Consider the following 15,275-nt stretch of genomic DNA (forward strand, 5'->3'; position numbering starts at 1 on the left):
GGATAGTCCCACCAATGCTGTGGCTCTTACTATAATGGGGTTCAGGAAAGTTCTTGAACCCTAAACCCTAGGTTCGTGTCTAGTTTTAAGCAAGGAATTGAATAAAATAAGACTGAGAAGGATAATTATGAAATTACTGTATTTATTTTTTTAATATTAATTTTTATTTATTTATTTGAGAGCAACAGAGAAAGAGGCAGAGAGAGCAAGAATGGGTGCGCCAGGGCCTCCAGCCACTGCAAATGAACTCCAGATGTGCGCGCCCCCTTGTGCATCTGGCTAACATGGGTCATGGGAAATCAAGCCTCAACCTGGGGTCCTTAGGCTTCACAGGCAAGCGCTTAATGGCTAAGCCATCTCTCCAGCCCAAATTATTGTATTTATTGAAGGAAGTACAGAAGCAAGGGAAGGGAAGCCCACATGGTGGGCCTGAAAACCCCATGGGAAGGACGGAAAAAAGAGGTGGAAAAGCCCATGTGGGAAGGAAGGGCAGGGGGCTCTCCCCTCCACTCAGCCCAGCTGGTCTGGGACAAAGCCAAGGGGTGAACTCACCAGCAGCTGGAGGATCCCAAGTAGCCAGGCCGCTCAGAGACCCTGCCCTCCCCTCACAAATGCAACCTTATGGCGCTGGGTCCTTCCTTCCCGCTCAGGTGAGCCACACTGAGGGGTGACTGGTCTGGGGTAGGGACCAACTGTAGGAGGCCAGCCGAGATGCACAATGCTGGAGTGTAAGCTTGACCAACCACAATGTCAGGATTAGACTTGCATCCTAGGAAAGACCTCCCTCCCGGGAGGGGCCCAGGTTGTTTGTAGAAAAACAGGTCTAGAGCAAGAGATAAGTCAGATCATCCTTTGATCTTTAGCAAGTACAGGCTGCAAGGACAGACCCAAAGACACTCTTGTATTTTCAGAGGCCCAGTCACCCTAACTGCCTAAAAGAGTTACCTGACTTCCTCTCATTACAAGCTCGCCACCCCCTTTTCTGCAATGTTCTCTGAGCCATGGTTGGTGAGCATGCTGGCAGCCTGATTTCATGTTGACTTCTTCGTCCCCTCTGGGTTTCTGCTTTGATAGGTTGTACTTGATCACTGTGTCTGCCACCATCACCCTGGAACTGGTTGTCAGGTTAGTAGTGAGAGCAGCGTTCAGGTCACTGCTTCCACTGCAAGTTCTCCTGGGCCCTGGCAGATGTGGACAAGGGGGCAAGTCTTGTGGTGGGCAGTGGGTTATCTTCTTGTCTTATTGGTGGATCTCCACGCTCCTCCATTTCTTTCTGCCATAAAGGCATGCAGCGCGGCCCTGCTCCAGCCTCTCTTGTGCTGACCTTGCCTTCCCAGGCATTCGCCCTGGTTCTACCCTTGGGGTACAATCCCCCAGCTCAAACTGTAGCTATGATTTTTACTGAATCTAGCTTTTGTAGGAAATTAGATGTAACAATCATTATGACCATCTGCCTCCAGGCAAGGCTTGTCCACTGATCTGTGAATTGAAGATCCTGGAGGTGTGATTTAATAAACACTCTACCTTCTCCACTGAACTTCAGGCTTTCTTAATGTACTAAGGTAAGATTCGATTCTTTTTTTTTTTTTTTTTTTTTTTTTTTGAGGTAGGGTCTTGCTCTAGCCCAGGCTGACCTGGAATTCAGTCTCTAGTCTCAGGCTGGTCTTGAACTCATAGTGATCCTCCTGCCACTGCCTCCTGAGTACTGGGATTATTGGGGCATGCTACCACACTCTGCCCTGTTTAGTCTTTTTAATAGAAGAACTTGTATTCAAGTCACCCAAGGCATTTTATACAAATATGCCAGAGTCACATTGACTTCATGACATTGTACAGGCATAGCATTTAACCCCTGGGCAGGCCCTGAGCAACAAACTTTTAGACTTCACAGCCCTGGCAGAGCCAAGCTGAGGGCAGACACTTGTGGCATTCCTCCCTGGTTAAGAATGACTTAGGATGAAGTCACAGTCATGGGTCCCCTCTGGATGTCCTTACTGATGCTAAGGGACATTAATCCTGTTGTCACAAGCCCCACACCAGAGAATCTCACAGGCACTCTTCTTATCGATCCCACACATTGACACAAGGAAGCAGATGCTATTATTCTCTCCGTCACACAAATAGGGCAACAATACAGGAGCTGAAATAACTTGTCTAAGTTTTATGTTTACATTTATGGGGTTTGTTTGTTTGTTTGTTTGTTTTTGATTTTTCAAAGTAAGGTCTCACTCTAGCTCAGGCTGACCCGGATTTCACTAGGTAGTCTCAGAGTGGCCTTGAACTCCCGAGGGATTAAAGGGATGCACCACCACACCCGGCTACACTTAGGGTTTTTAAAAATATTCTTATGTAGCCGGGCGTGGTGGCGCACGCCTTTAATCCCAGCACTTGGGAGGCAGAGGTAGGAGGATCGCCGTGAGTTCGAGGCCACCCTGAGACTCCATAGTGAATTCCAGGTCAGCCTGGGCTAGAGTGAAACCTTACCTCGAAAAACCAAAAAAAAAAAAAAAAAATTCTTATGTATTTATTTGCAGGCAGATAGAGATAGAAGAGAGACAGACAGAATAGGTACTCCAGGGCCTCTAGAGACTGCAAACTCCGGATGCATGTGCCACTTTGTGCACCTGACTTAGGTGGATACTCGGGAATTGAACTTGGGTTGCTAGCCTTTATAGGGAAGTGCCTTAACCCCTGCTGAGCCAGCTCTCCAGCTCGTACACTTATGCTTCTGTACTATCGTTCGTGGGGTTCACATGCATCCCGGCATGGCTCCAAATTTTATAGCCAGGGCTACGGAGTAGGGCCAACTTAAAGTACCAGCAATTCAGTATTGCAGGACATATAAGGAAGACCATTCAAGCCACGGGTTCAGCTTATCTGTCCAAAGAACCCTTTCTTGGAAATGGCTTTATTGCAAGTTTGGCCCCCAGGTTCCAAACCTATGAGCTTAGACATTCTCTGTGAAATAGTATGAGATTGAGCCCTTTAGCCTTTTATGTGCTTAAGCCACATGTTTTCTTATACTCATCTGGTCCTCAGTGTGTATTCTTTTTTTTTTTTTTTTTTTTTTTTGGTTTTTTGAGATAGGGTATCACTGTAGCCCAGGCTGACCTGGAATTCACTAAGGAGTCTCAGGATGGCCTCGAACTCACAGTGATCCTCCTACCTCTGACTCCCGAGTGCTGGGATTAAAGGTGTGAGCCACCACACCTGGCTCTTTTTTTCTTAATATTTTATTTTTATTTATTTATTTGAGAGAGAGAGAGACAGATAAAGAAGTAGGCAGGTAGAGAGAAAGAGAGAGAACGGGTGTGCCAGGGCCTGTAAACGATGCATGTGCCCCTTGTGCATCTGGCTTATGTGGATTCTGAGGAATTGAACTGAAGTCCTTTGGCTTTGCAGGCAAGAGCCTTAACTGCTAAGCCATCTCTCCAGCCCCCTCAGTGTGTATTCTGAGCCAGGCACAGTGTAAGACCCTTGGAACACCCATGTACAGCTTCTGCTTGGAAGGGAGTACCAATCTAGAGCAGGGTAAGTAAGGAAGTCTCTCTCTCTCTTTCTCTCTCTTCCCCCATTGTGGGGACTGGGGTGGGATGCACGGGGAGGGGGCACCTAAATTTCATGCTCAGAATCCTGCCATCCAAGAGGAAAGCGAATAAGACCAGCTAGCTACCCCTTTTCCATCAGCCTGATGGCTTTCACACAGCTATAGCCCCAGCCTGATGCCTCCACGTGAACGTGTGTGTCGGCACAAAGAGCAACAGCTGTTTCCTCATGTCAGTGCCTCAACTGAAGGTAAAGTAGGAAATGTGGGCTGGGGAGATGGCTCAGTGGTTAAAGCCACTTGCTTGCAATGCCTGACGGCCTAGGTTTGATTCCCCAGCATCCATGTAAAGCTATATGTGCAAAGTGGCACATGTGTCTGGAGTCTGTAGTTCATTTGCAATGGTGGGAAGTCCTGGTGTGCCCATTTTGTTGTTTTCTCATTTTATCTCTAAGTAAATGTTTTTTTGGGTTTTTTTTTTTTTTTTTTTTTTTTCAAGGCAGAGTTTCACTCAAGCCCAGGCTGACCTGGAATCCACTATGGAGTCTCAGGATGGCCTCAAACTCACAGCAATCCTCCTACCTCTGCCTCTGGAGTGCTGGAATTAAAGGTATGTGCCACCACACCCGGCTTTTTGTTGATTTTTTTTTAAAAAAATAGGGCTGGAGAGATGGCTTAGCGGTTAAGCGCTTGCCTGTGAAGCCTAAGGACACCGGTTCGAGGCTCGATTCCCCAGGTCCCACGTTAGCCAGATGCACAAGGGGGCGCACGCGTCTGGAGTTCGTTTGCAGAGGCTGGAAGCCCTGGCGCGCCCATTCTCTCTCTCTCCCTCTATCTGTCTTTCTCTCTGTGCCTGTCGCTCTCAAATAAATAAATAAATAATTTAAAAAAATTTAAAAAAAAAGGAAATATTAATAAATGTCAAAGCTTAATTACACAATGTAATTTCCATTATGGCATTTTCTTACTTTATTACTCTCTAATTTGACTATTCCAAAAATATGTAGCATTTTAAAAATTTTATTTGCAAGCAGAGAGAGAGAGAAGAGAGGCACACAGAGAGAATGGGTGCACCAGGTCCTCCAGCCGCTGCAAACAAACTTCAGATGCAGGCACCACTGTGCAGTTGATTTTATGTTGGTACTGGGGAACTGAACCTGGGTCCTTTGACTTTGCTGGTAAGTGCCTTAAGTGCTAAGCCATCTCTCCAGCCCTATGTAGCATTTTTTTATTCATTCATTTGTTTTGTTATGCTAGGGGAGAAAACCATGAGTCTGTTAACATGTTCATTATTGAGCTACATCCCCAGCCCTGCCACTACTTAAATAAAAGGATTTCACGTGGGGCTGGAGAGATAGATGGCCAGCGGTTAAATGCTTGCCTGTGAAGCCTAAGGACCCCAGTTCAAGGCTGGATTCCCCAGGACCCACGTAAGCCAGATGCACAAGGGGACGCACGCGTCTGGAGTTTGTTTGCAGTGGCTGGAGGCCCTGGTGTGCTCATCCTCTCTCTCTCTCTGCCTCTTTCTCTGTCTATCACTCTCAAATAAATAAATAAACAAAAAAAAATGTTTAAAGGATTCATGTGACTGTGAATTTACTGGCTATGGAAAGATCGTGACAAGGAAATTAGACACCAGAGGCGAGCATGAGGAACAGAGAATTTTGGATACAAAAAGGACAGACCGGGCTGGAGAGATGGCTTAGTGGTTAAGTGTTTGCCTGTGAAGCCTAAGGACCCCGGTTCGAGGCACGGTTCCCCAGGACCCACGTTAGCCAGATGCACAAGGGGGCGCACGCATCTGGAGTTCATTGGCAGTGCCCATTCCCTCTCTATCTGTCTCTTTCTCTCCCTCTCTGTCACTTTCAAATAAATAAATAAAAATGAACAAAAAAATATTTAAAAAAAAAAAAAAGGACAGACCGTGGGCTTCATTTCGGCTTCCCTGTGCACATCCTGGCTGAGGAAACTCAGGAGCCTTTGGCTACACTGCCAGGTAAGTGCTAATCAAAACACATGCACAGGACCCTGCGAGGTGACAGCTGCCTCCCTCGCACAGTCAAGCATTCATTAAGGCGGCTGCGTTTAGCGCATTCAGGGAGGCAGCAGTGCATAAGCTCATTAAGCGCAGGAGCTCTGAAGTCAGGTTGAGCTGGTGGAAGCGCTGGCCCATTACTTTCTAGCTGTTTGACTCTGAGCCAATCATTTCCCTTTCCTGGCGCCTTAGTTTCCTTGTGCCTAAGGTGGGGTTCCTAACATTTACGCCTTAGTGTGGGGAGGTCTCAGTCCTGAGGATTGAATCTGGGGCTTCATGCGTGCCAGGGTGTGATGGTGTCTATAGATTGCCAATTTGACAGGACCTCGAATCACCTGTGTGGGATTATCTAGCGGCTAGCGTCTGGGCTTGCCTGTTTATAGGAATCAAACCGCCACACTCACTTAAAGTGACTTTTGTCAGTTGTTTTGTCCCAGCACTGAAAAGGTAACTAATACTCTAGGTTTGTATTCTATGGCTGATCTATATCTCCAGACCCTTTTGTATTTTCTTTTATCCCTTAGGCAGAGTCTCATTAAATTGCTCAGGCTGGTCTTGAACTTGTATCCTACCTATCTTAGTCTCCTCAGTAGCTGGGATTACAGACCTGAGCCACCAGACTAGGCTTCATGAGTTTCTTGGGAAGAGTTGTTCAGATAAAGTATGTATGTCAGGTGTTAACATAGTCCCCAGGCCTGTAATTTTGTTTTGTTTTGGTTTTGGTTTTGATTTTTTTTTTTTTTTTTTTTTTTTTTGGTCTCTTGAGGTAGGGTCTTGCTCTAGCCCAGGCTGACCTGGAATTAGTCTCAAGATGACCTCAAACTCACAGCAATCCTCCTAACTCGGCCTCCTAAATGCTGGGATTAAAGGTGTGCGCCACCACACCTGGCCACATTTTTAAAATGTTAACATTCGAGGGCTGGAGGAGTGGCTTAGCGATTAAGGCACTTGCTTGCAAAGCCAGAGGACCCAGGTTTGATTCCCCAGGGCCCACATAAGCCAGATGCACAAGGTAGCACATGTGTCTGGAGTTCATTTGCAGTGGCTGGAGGCCCTGACGTGGCCATTCTCCCTCCCTCCTCTTCTTCCTCTTTCTCTCCTTCAAATAAATGAATTAATTAAAATGTTAACATTCTAGGCATATGTTGATGCACTCCTATAATCCCAACACGTGAGGTGGAGGCAAAAGGATGGGTGAGGGGATCTTAGCTATATACCAAGTTGGAGGCTAACCTAGCTGAGGTAAGACCCTATTTCAAAAAAAAAAAAAAAAAAAGTTAACATTCCTAGTACTTAACTATCAAATTTTCCAAGATTATAAATAGGGTTTATATGGAACTTACTAAATATATGGACTTCTGGGAATTCTCAAGGAGCAAAAAGGAGGAGATTTTTTTTTTTTTTCAATATAAAAACAAGCAGCTCTGCATGGGCTTTTAAAAGTGGCACTGCACACCCTATATCCCAAAGTTCACAAACTTCTCTGTGGAAGCGGGAAGCACTCATAAAAGTCAAACACGACTCTGCCCTAAATACCAACGCGTCTCCCACACATCTGTTTTATACTTCCCCCAGCATCTATTTAGTCTCTCTGTGAAAAGCCTCCTAAATTATATGAAATTAGCCATTTAGCCATGTAACAAGAAGGCACCAGGAGAGAGCAGTCAGGCTTTCCATCTCTCGGGAGATGATCTGAGAGGCCCGAGAAACGATGCTGGGTGTGGCGTGAGAAGCGCCTGGCTTTCTGTAAGTGGCTTTTGTGTCGCTTGGTCTGGGTCTTGGGGGTCTGTATGCACAGTCTTGTCCCAGCCGGGCTCTCTTTTCCCCAGGACAGACAGTCTGTGCCATGCAGTTCGCTTTTCTGCAGAGCTGTGAAAAATGCTTCTAGCAGGCCCCGTGGACAGAAGCTCTTCCCCCCCCCCCCCCGACCCCGCCTTCTCACAGGTGGCCATGTGGTTTAGCTCAACATTGAGCGCACGCCCCAGATTCTTCGGGGGTTACTCTGTGCAAACAAAGGAGTGCGAACCCGGGGGCTGGGGAGATGTCTTAGCAGTTAAGGCACTTGACTGTGAAGCCCAATGACCCAGGTTCGATTCCCTGGTACCCACGTATGCCCGCAGCACAAGGTGACGCATGTGTTTGGAGTTTGTTTGCAGTGGCTAGAGGCCCTGGCATGTCCATTCTCTTTCAAATATAAATAAATACATAAACAAACAAACTTAGTTACAAACCCACTCAGAGTTGGGTGTGGTGGGCACAAATCTATTATCATTCTAGCACTGAGGAGGCCAAGACACGATAATTGTCTCGAGTTTGAGGCCAGCCTGAGCTACATAGCTGAGTCCAGGCAGGGCTGTGTAACAAAACCATGTCTCAAAAAACTAAGACAAACAAAAATCCACTCAAGGTCTAATGAAGTGGCTCCACAGCAGGAGATCACTTGCTTAGAATGTGCAAGGGAATTGGACATGGAGCACAAGGAGGGGGAAGGGAGGAAGGAAAAAATGGACGGGGTGGAACCATGAAGAATGAACAACAGTCGAGAGAAAAAATATTTTACAAACCTTGTGTTAGAGTCGCTTCCTAATAACAAAACTATGAAGGCAAAACAGGATGCCTTCTCCCTTAAATCTAGGGTAGGGGTGGAAACTAACGAATCTAGGTATAAAATACTTAAGACATATCCATGGACCAAAGAAAAACTTCTGAAATAATAACTCTTTTGAAAATTTTGTCATTGAAAACACTCCGATATAACTAGGAGAAATTTTTGTTTAAAATATTTTTTTCCACCTGTTATCTGTTAAACATTTGTCATCACCTGAAAGATATTTCCCAAAACAGAAGGATCAGTGCACCGCGTTACCTGGGATACAGGTGTCATAAACCACAGGACACATCTGTTACCTGGGATCAACTGAGCAGGTGTGATCGAATGAGAATGAATATTTCCATTGTTAGAGATTCAGAAACAACCCAAACCATCCCAAACCTGTCTGACTTCCTCCTGAGAGTCCTGCTGTGGAGTCAGAAAGGGCTCAAGCACACAGCACATCGGCCCCCACCCTGTCTGATAACTCTTTTGGACCCCAGGATGTGTGGCTGGGGGGGAATCTGCCTTTCAGAAAGTTAGGTTTGAAATTTAGCAAGTAGGTATGTCTCAAAAGAAAAATTAGCCAGGCGTGGTGGCGCACACCTTTAATTCCAGCACTCAGGAGGCAGAGGTAGGAGGATCGCTGAGAGTTCAAGGCCACCCTAGACTACATAGTGAATTCCAGGTCAGCCTGAACTGGGCTAGAGTGAGACCCTACCTTGAAAAAACAAAAAACAAAACAAAAAACACCTACTCTTCTTTAGTCTATGTTGTTTTTGAAATCTTTGAAAAATCCTTTCATGGACTCCTTCACCCACCCCTTCCATCTAGTCACCAAAGACTATCACCACATTCACCCTTTAAAAAAAAAATCTTTTCATGAAGAAAAGCTTAGAACTGAGAAGGCTGTGAATGGACTATTTGGGGTAAAACATACTGATTCTAGTAGGAGGAAAACCATGTTTATATTCATACATCCCCACATTCTCAACCCCTAGACACGTCATAGAATCCGCTACACATTCATAAGGGTTGGATAAATGAATTATCAAAGAAATGAAGGGCTTAAGGATAATATACTCAATCACTACTCCAAGGAAGAAAAAAGGAACACTATTCATTAGAAGGAAGATTTTAAAGATAATTAAAATTAGCACTTGAGGGCATAATTTACTAAGGAAGGCCTATTCACAGTAGCCCGGATATAAAGATCACCTAAATGCCCAGTAAGTAATAAACGGAAGAGGAAAATGTGGCACATATAAACAATTTAATATCATTCTCCCATAAAAAGAATTGAATCGGGGCTGAAAGGATGGCTCAGCGGTTAAGGTGCTTACCTGCAAAGCCTAACCACCAGGGTTCAATTCCCAATATCCATGAAAAACCAGATACACAAAGTGGCATGTACATCTGAAGTTTGTTTGCAGCAGCTAGAGGCCCTAGTACACCCATTCTCTCCCTCTCTGCTTCCAAATACATTTTAAAGAAATTAAAGGCCAATAAGCTATAAAAGAGATATAAAGGGAAGAGAAAGGAAGGGAGGGGGATACTTAATAGGATGGTATTGTATATATGTAAGTAGAAGAATAGATTAATGGGGGTGAAAAGGCCTAAAATGAGGCCAGGGGAAGAGATTGAGTAAAGGAAAGGTGGAGGAATGGCTAATCAAAATTTAAGAGGATATAAATAAATCATATGGAATCCTCCAATTTTGGACAATGGAACACTCAGGTGCCATAGATTCTGCTAGAAAATTTTCAGTGCCAGGGATGGGATACCTTCCAGTGAGTTGTTGGTCAGGGAGGTCCCTGATGCCCCCAAAACATTATAGGCCATTGCCAAGGCCCTTGGTTTCCCACCAGGAATAGATGGTAAGACCCTAGTGCTGAAGACTCCACATACTGGGACTGAAAGCCCACTGAGAAATCCTGCTGAAACTGAGCTGATAACCTCCTCCATGTAGACCAGCTGACAGAAAGCTGGAAGAAGCCATTCTGCATGCAGCTCAATGGGAGAAAGAGAAAACACCAGTGAAGATACTCAACAGTGGACACTGAAAGCCTTATATTAGGCCAGCCAGGCCAAATGAGCCAACAAGTGCAATAGTGGCACATCTGTCATGGTGGAAACCAATTGCCTTTTAATTGGACTGGAGGCCCGCACCATGGGAGGGAATATATCCCTGATACTAAAACTTAAAACAGGGGTAGTCATGAGCCCTAGGGGTGTAACAGTTGCTGCTGTCTGGCTAAATGTATATACTATGCTCATCAAACTGCCCAGTAAGCACTTCTCTTAATGTTCATACCCTTATATTAATGCTACTCTCACTTTTGGTAGAGAATCTTCTCTTTTCAGATGGCAGTGAGCTTGGGATGACTCAGAAGGCATCATGGTGCTGGAAAGAAGTGACAGGAGTGCTCAGCACTGCAATATCTCTATCACACCTTCCAAGGCTCAGGGTCTAATGCGGAAGAGGTGGCGGAAAGAATGAAAGAGCCAAAGGAAGGGCAGGACTCCTTACAACGTGCTCCCTCCAGACACAAAATGGCCTGGATATCCATGACCTCACAGTGCCTGACACTATCTGCACAAGACCATCATAAGAGGAGCAAAAGATCAAGACATCAAAATAAAAGAGAAACTGATTGAGATGGGGAGGGGACATTATGGAGAGTGGAGTTTCAAAGGGTGTTATCATGGGATATTTTTTATAATCATGGAAGTTGTTAATAAAAATTTGAAAAAAAAAAGAGTTTTTTTTTTGTTTTTTTTTTTTAAGAAGAACTGAGTCATTCTGGCAACATGGATGAAACTAAAGATCAGTACATAAAGTGAAATCAAATACCAAAAGACAAGAGCCACTCCACTCACTCATATGTGGTGACACCTAAAAAGGCTTACTTTATAGAAGTTGAGGATTAAATGGTGCTTACCAGAAGCCAAGAAGAGCAGGGGAGGACAGGAATAGAGAAATGCTGGTCTCCGGGTCCTGAGGTTCAGATACACAGAGCAAGTAGTTCTAGTGACAGTAATGCGCTATACATTTCCATCTCAGAAAGCTAGAAAAAAATGGATTGCAAAAGTGTTCATTATAAAGAAATAATAAGGGCTGGAGAGATGGCTTAGAAATTAAGGCACTTGCCTGCAAAGCCAAAGGACCCTGCTTCGATTCCCTAGTGCCCACATAAAGTGAGATGCACTAGGTAATGCATGTGTCTGGAATTCCTTTGCAGTGGCATGAGGCCCTGGCATGCCCATTCTCATTGTTACTCTCTCTCTCAAGCAAATAAATTATATATATATATCCCAGCACTTGGGAGGCAGAGGTAGGATCTCCATGAGTTTGAGGCCACCCTGAGACTCCACAGTGAATTCCAGGTCAGCCTGGGCTAGAGCAAGACCCTACCTCGAAAAATAAAACAACAACAACAACAACAATAATAAAATAACAAATGCTAAATAATAATAAATAATAATAAATAAATGTGATACAGTGCATATGTGTATGGAAACATAACATGTGATCCCATGAGAGTGCACAAACTTTATGTTTTTACATGTTTGTTACAAATAAATTTTTAACAATAAACACATACAATTATAAATTGAATGTTATACAAAATGGCTTGGATATCTATGATCTCACAATGCCTGACACTACCTACACAAGACCATCTAATAGGAGGAAAAGATCATGACATCAAAATAAAAGAGAGACTGATTGACAGGGGGAGGGGATATAATGGAGAGTGGAGTTTCAAAGGGGAAAGTGGGGCAAGGGAGGGCATTACCATGGGATATTGTTTACAATCATGGAAGTTGTTAATAAAAAAATTTGAAAAAATAAAAATAAATTGAATGTTAGTGGCAAGTTCTTTATTCAGAACGATTTATTTTTCTTAACTATTTGATGCTCTGAAAGTCAAGTTCATTTCTAAGACTCTTTACAAAGGGCACCATACAAACCTAAAGAACTCCATGGGGGCTGGAGAGACGGCTTAGTGGTTAAGGCACTTGCTGACAAAGCCAAAGGACCCAGGTTCTATTCCCTGGTACCCATATAAAGCTAGATACACAAGGTGGCACATGTGTCTGGAGTTAGTTTGCAGTGGCTAGAGGCCCTGGTGTGCCTACTCTCTCTCTCTATGTATATATATACATATCTGCCTCTCTCTCTCATAAATAAATAAATAGTTTTCAAAAGCTGCACAGGGCAGGGAGCTGGCTGCTTGTCACGTTCACTATTGTAACCCTAACCCTCATGTTTGCTTTGTACAGTAGGTATGCCATATATATGTCTGTAAATGAATCTGCCAATGGTGTGGACACCGTGATTGTGCCTCCATGTAGATGAATACCAAAACCCTGTATGTTTGGGGTACTGTTTGTTTTATTTTGAGATAGGGTTTCTTATATCCCACGTGAGCCTTGTAATTGTTATGTAGCCAAGGATGAACTTGAATTTCTGATCCTCCTGCAACTACCTTCTGATGTGTCCTCAAGACCACTGAGCCTGTTTATTTTAATTTTGTTTTTGTTTTTGTTTTTGTTTTTGTTTTTCGAGGTAGAGTCTCATTCTGGTCCAGGCTGGCCTGTAATTAACTATGTATTCTCAGGTGGCCTCGAACTCGCAGCAATCCTCCTACCTCTGCCTCCTGAGTGCTGGGATTAAAGGTGTGTGCCACCACATCCAGCTATTTTAATACTTTTTTAATGTTATATTTATTTATTTATTTATTTGAGAGAAAGAGAGAGAGAGAAAGAGGCAGAGAGAGAACAGGCATGCCAGGGCTTCCAACTACTCCAAAGGAACTCCAGATGCATGTGCCCCCTTGCGCATCTGGCTTACGTGAGTCCTGGGGAATCGAACCTGGGTCCTTTGGCTTTGCAGGCAAACACCTTAACCGCTAAGCCATCTCTCCAGCCCTATGCCTGGTTTTATGGCAATGCTGGGGCTCTGTGTATGCTAGGCTAGCATTGTACCAGCTGAGCTACACCCCTAGGTCCCAGCATCTCTCTCTCAGCTCAGTAACCACTTCTGCGCCATCACCTTCCCTCACTCGAAACCACAAGCTCCTGCAAGGCCCAGAGAGTTTTAATTAAACTGCAGAGATGCACGCAGACTTTCCAGACTCCTTACTGCTCTGTAGCAGTGTGCTTCAAAGCAGGATTGAAATAAAACAGAGAGGAGAGGAGAATGCTGCACAGCGGCCGGGGCTTGCACGACGTTCATACAGAACGTGCTGAGAGAACTATCCTTGTTTGCAATGGCGAGTTTCACCACCCTTCAGGGCTGGCATTTGGCTCCTTTATTTTCCTGTTCTGGGTTACACAGTAAGGCTCTGTCTGAGTGACTCACGCTATGGAAATGCTTGACTTGGCAACCAACGTGGGTCTTCCCCTTCACAGACCTCAACGAAAAGTCTGGGAGAGAGAAGGTGGCCAGCAGCGGCACCCCTCTCCCTGTGACATGTGCAGGGGCTCCCAGCAGCCCTGCCAGGAGCCACAGCGGAAGGCGGAGGCTGGAAAGGCACCCTGTGTCCTGAGCTAAACTTTGCTTCTGGTTGCAGTGAGGGGACTAGAGAGAGGGACGGGCTGCAAGATGTCCTCTCTTCCCCTTGTGCTCCTGGAAAAATAAAAGGATCAAACATCTCAAAAGAATACTGAATTAGCAAAGACTTCAGTGGTCACCACTGGTCTTTGCCCCTGCCCTGGGCTCTCTAACCTGGCCCTCCCTCGAAGCAAGACCCGGGGAGGTGATGCAAACGAAGGTGAGTGTGCGCACGTCCCGGGGAGCAGGCCGAAAGCGAGAGAGAGTTCACTAGCTAGCTCTCGTTGGGTAGCTTAGATGACACTTTACCTGGGACAACCCCACCCAACCCTAACCTACACAGCACGTATACCGTCACCCACAAAGCCAGCGATCGTCCTCAGTCACCCATCCCCCCCCCAAAAAAAATCTCCCAGAGACTGGCAAGATGATCTTGGCTCAAGATCTTGAGCCATATTGTATGTGAAGTATGTGAAATGGCTCTTGGACTCAGAACACAATTATGACATTCACCTAGCCTGCCAAGTTTGACATGTAAACAGGAAAGAAAAAAAAAAAACGTGCCTTAAATATTAAACAACTTAATTTCTTAGACAATCCCACCTACAGTAGACTAAGAAATTAACCTGCAGTCTGCATTCATTTATTTCAAAGGGACGGTGTGTTCCAGTTAATGGGTTGCGCTCTCCCCTCCCCGCCCCCCGCTGTCTCTGTGTGTGATGCTGGGAATCAAACCCAGAGCTATGCACATGCTAGGCAAGTGCTCTAACCGCTGAGCTCACCCCGCCCCCGGCCCTGCTAAGGGGCCTATGAGGTTGTACGTCCAGTAACGTCTGGTCCCCGTGGAGACGCCTTTGCAAAACGGATAACTTGCATTCAGTGCACATGGGCAGAAAGTTTAAAGTCCGTGAAGGGAACTTAGATCTTCATTTTGGTTTTTCTATTTTTCCAGTGCCCAGGCCAGCACTTGCTGGCGAGTTTGGAAAAAGGGAATTCGAGAAGACATGGGAAAAGCTCCGGCCTTGTGACTTTTCTGGTGTTTCGGAGCCGTTCTGTGCCTGACTGGGCAGCATCTCGAAGCGTCCTCGGGCACCCCGACTCTGCCACCTGTGAATAGGTACATTGATTTGTGGTTGGAAGATGCCAAGTGCCCAGCCCAGGGAATTGTCACCTGGGTGGTTGACGCGCGTGTCCTGAGCCCCATCGAGCGCTGAAGAGATGTGGTGTGTTGCTAATAAATCTGGCATGTGTCAACATTCATTTAAAGTAGTCAAAATTGGCAGTCAAAGGCATATTTTCAATAGGCAGCCAACTTTTCTCCTGTTAAACCTTCAAAAAGAACATATTACCTACTGCCGGGAAATGGCAGCGGCAGGAAGCCGGCTTTCAGTAGGACTCGGTGGTGTTGATCTGCCGGCAACAAACACGCTAAGTCTCCGTGTGCCGGACTCTGCCGGGCTCTGCCTAAGCTTGTGCAGCCTTCCTGGCCATCGCTGCCCAAACACAGCCCCCCGAGAGGGCTCAGGTGGCCCTGGCACCTGTACCA

At 45.4% G+C, this 15,275-nt stretch overlaps 1 long non-coding RNA gene across 1 annotated transcript; it reads left to right on the top strand.

The window, feature by feature from the left end:
• The first annotated feature begins 13,650 nt into the window (after positions 1-13,650).
• LOC123463433 lies at positions 13,651-14,989 on the top strand. Its single transcript, XR_006638931.1, has 2 exons — positions 13,651-13,949; positions 14,682-14,989. It is a non-coding gene; the product is annotated as an uncharacterized LOC123463433 (long non-coding RNA).
• Positions 14,990-15,275: the final 286 nt, after the last annotated feature.

Source organism: Jaculus jaculus, chromosome 9, assembly GCF_020740685.1.
Source record: "Jaculus jaculus isolate mJacJac1 chromosome 9, mJacJac1.mat.Y.cur, whole genome shotgun sequence".
Classification (NCBI taxonomy): domain Eukaryota; kingdom Metazoa; phylum Chordata; class Mammalia; order Rodentia; family Dipodidae; genus Jaculus; species Jaculus jaculus.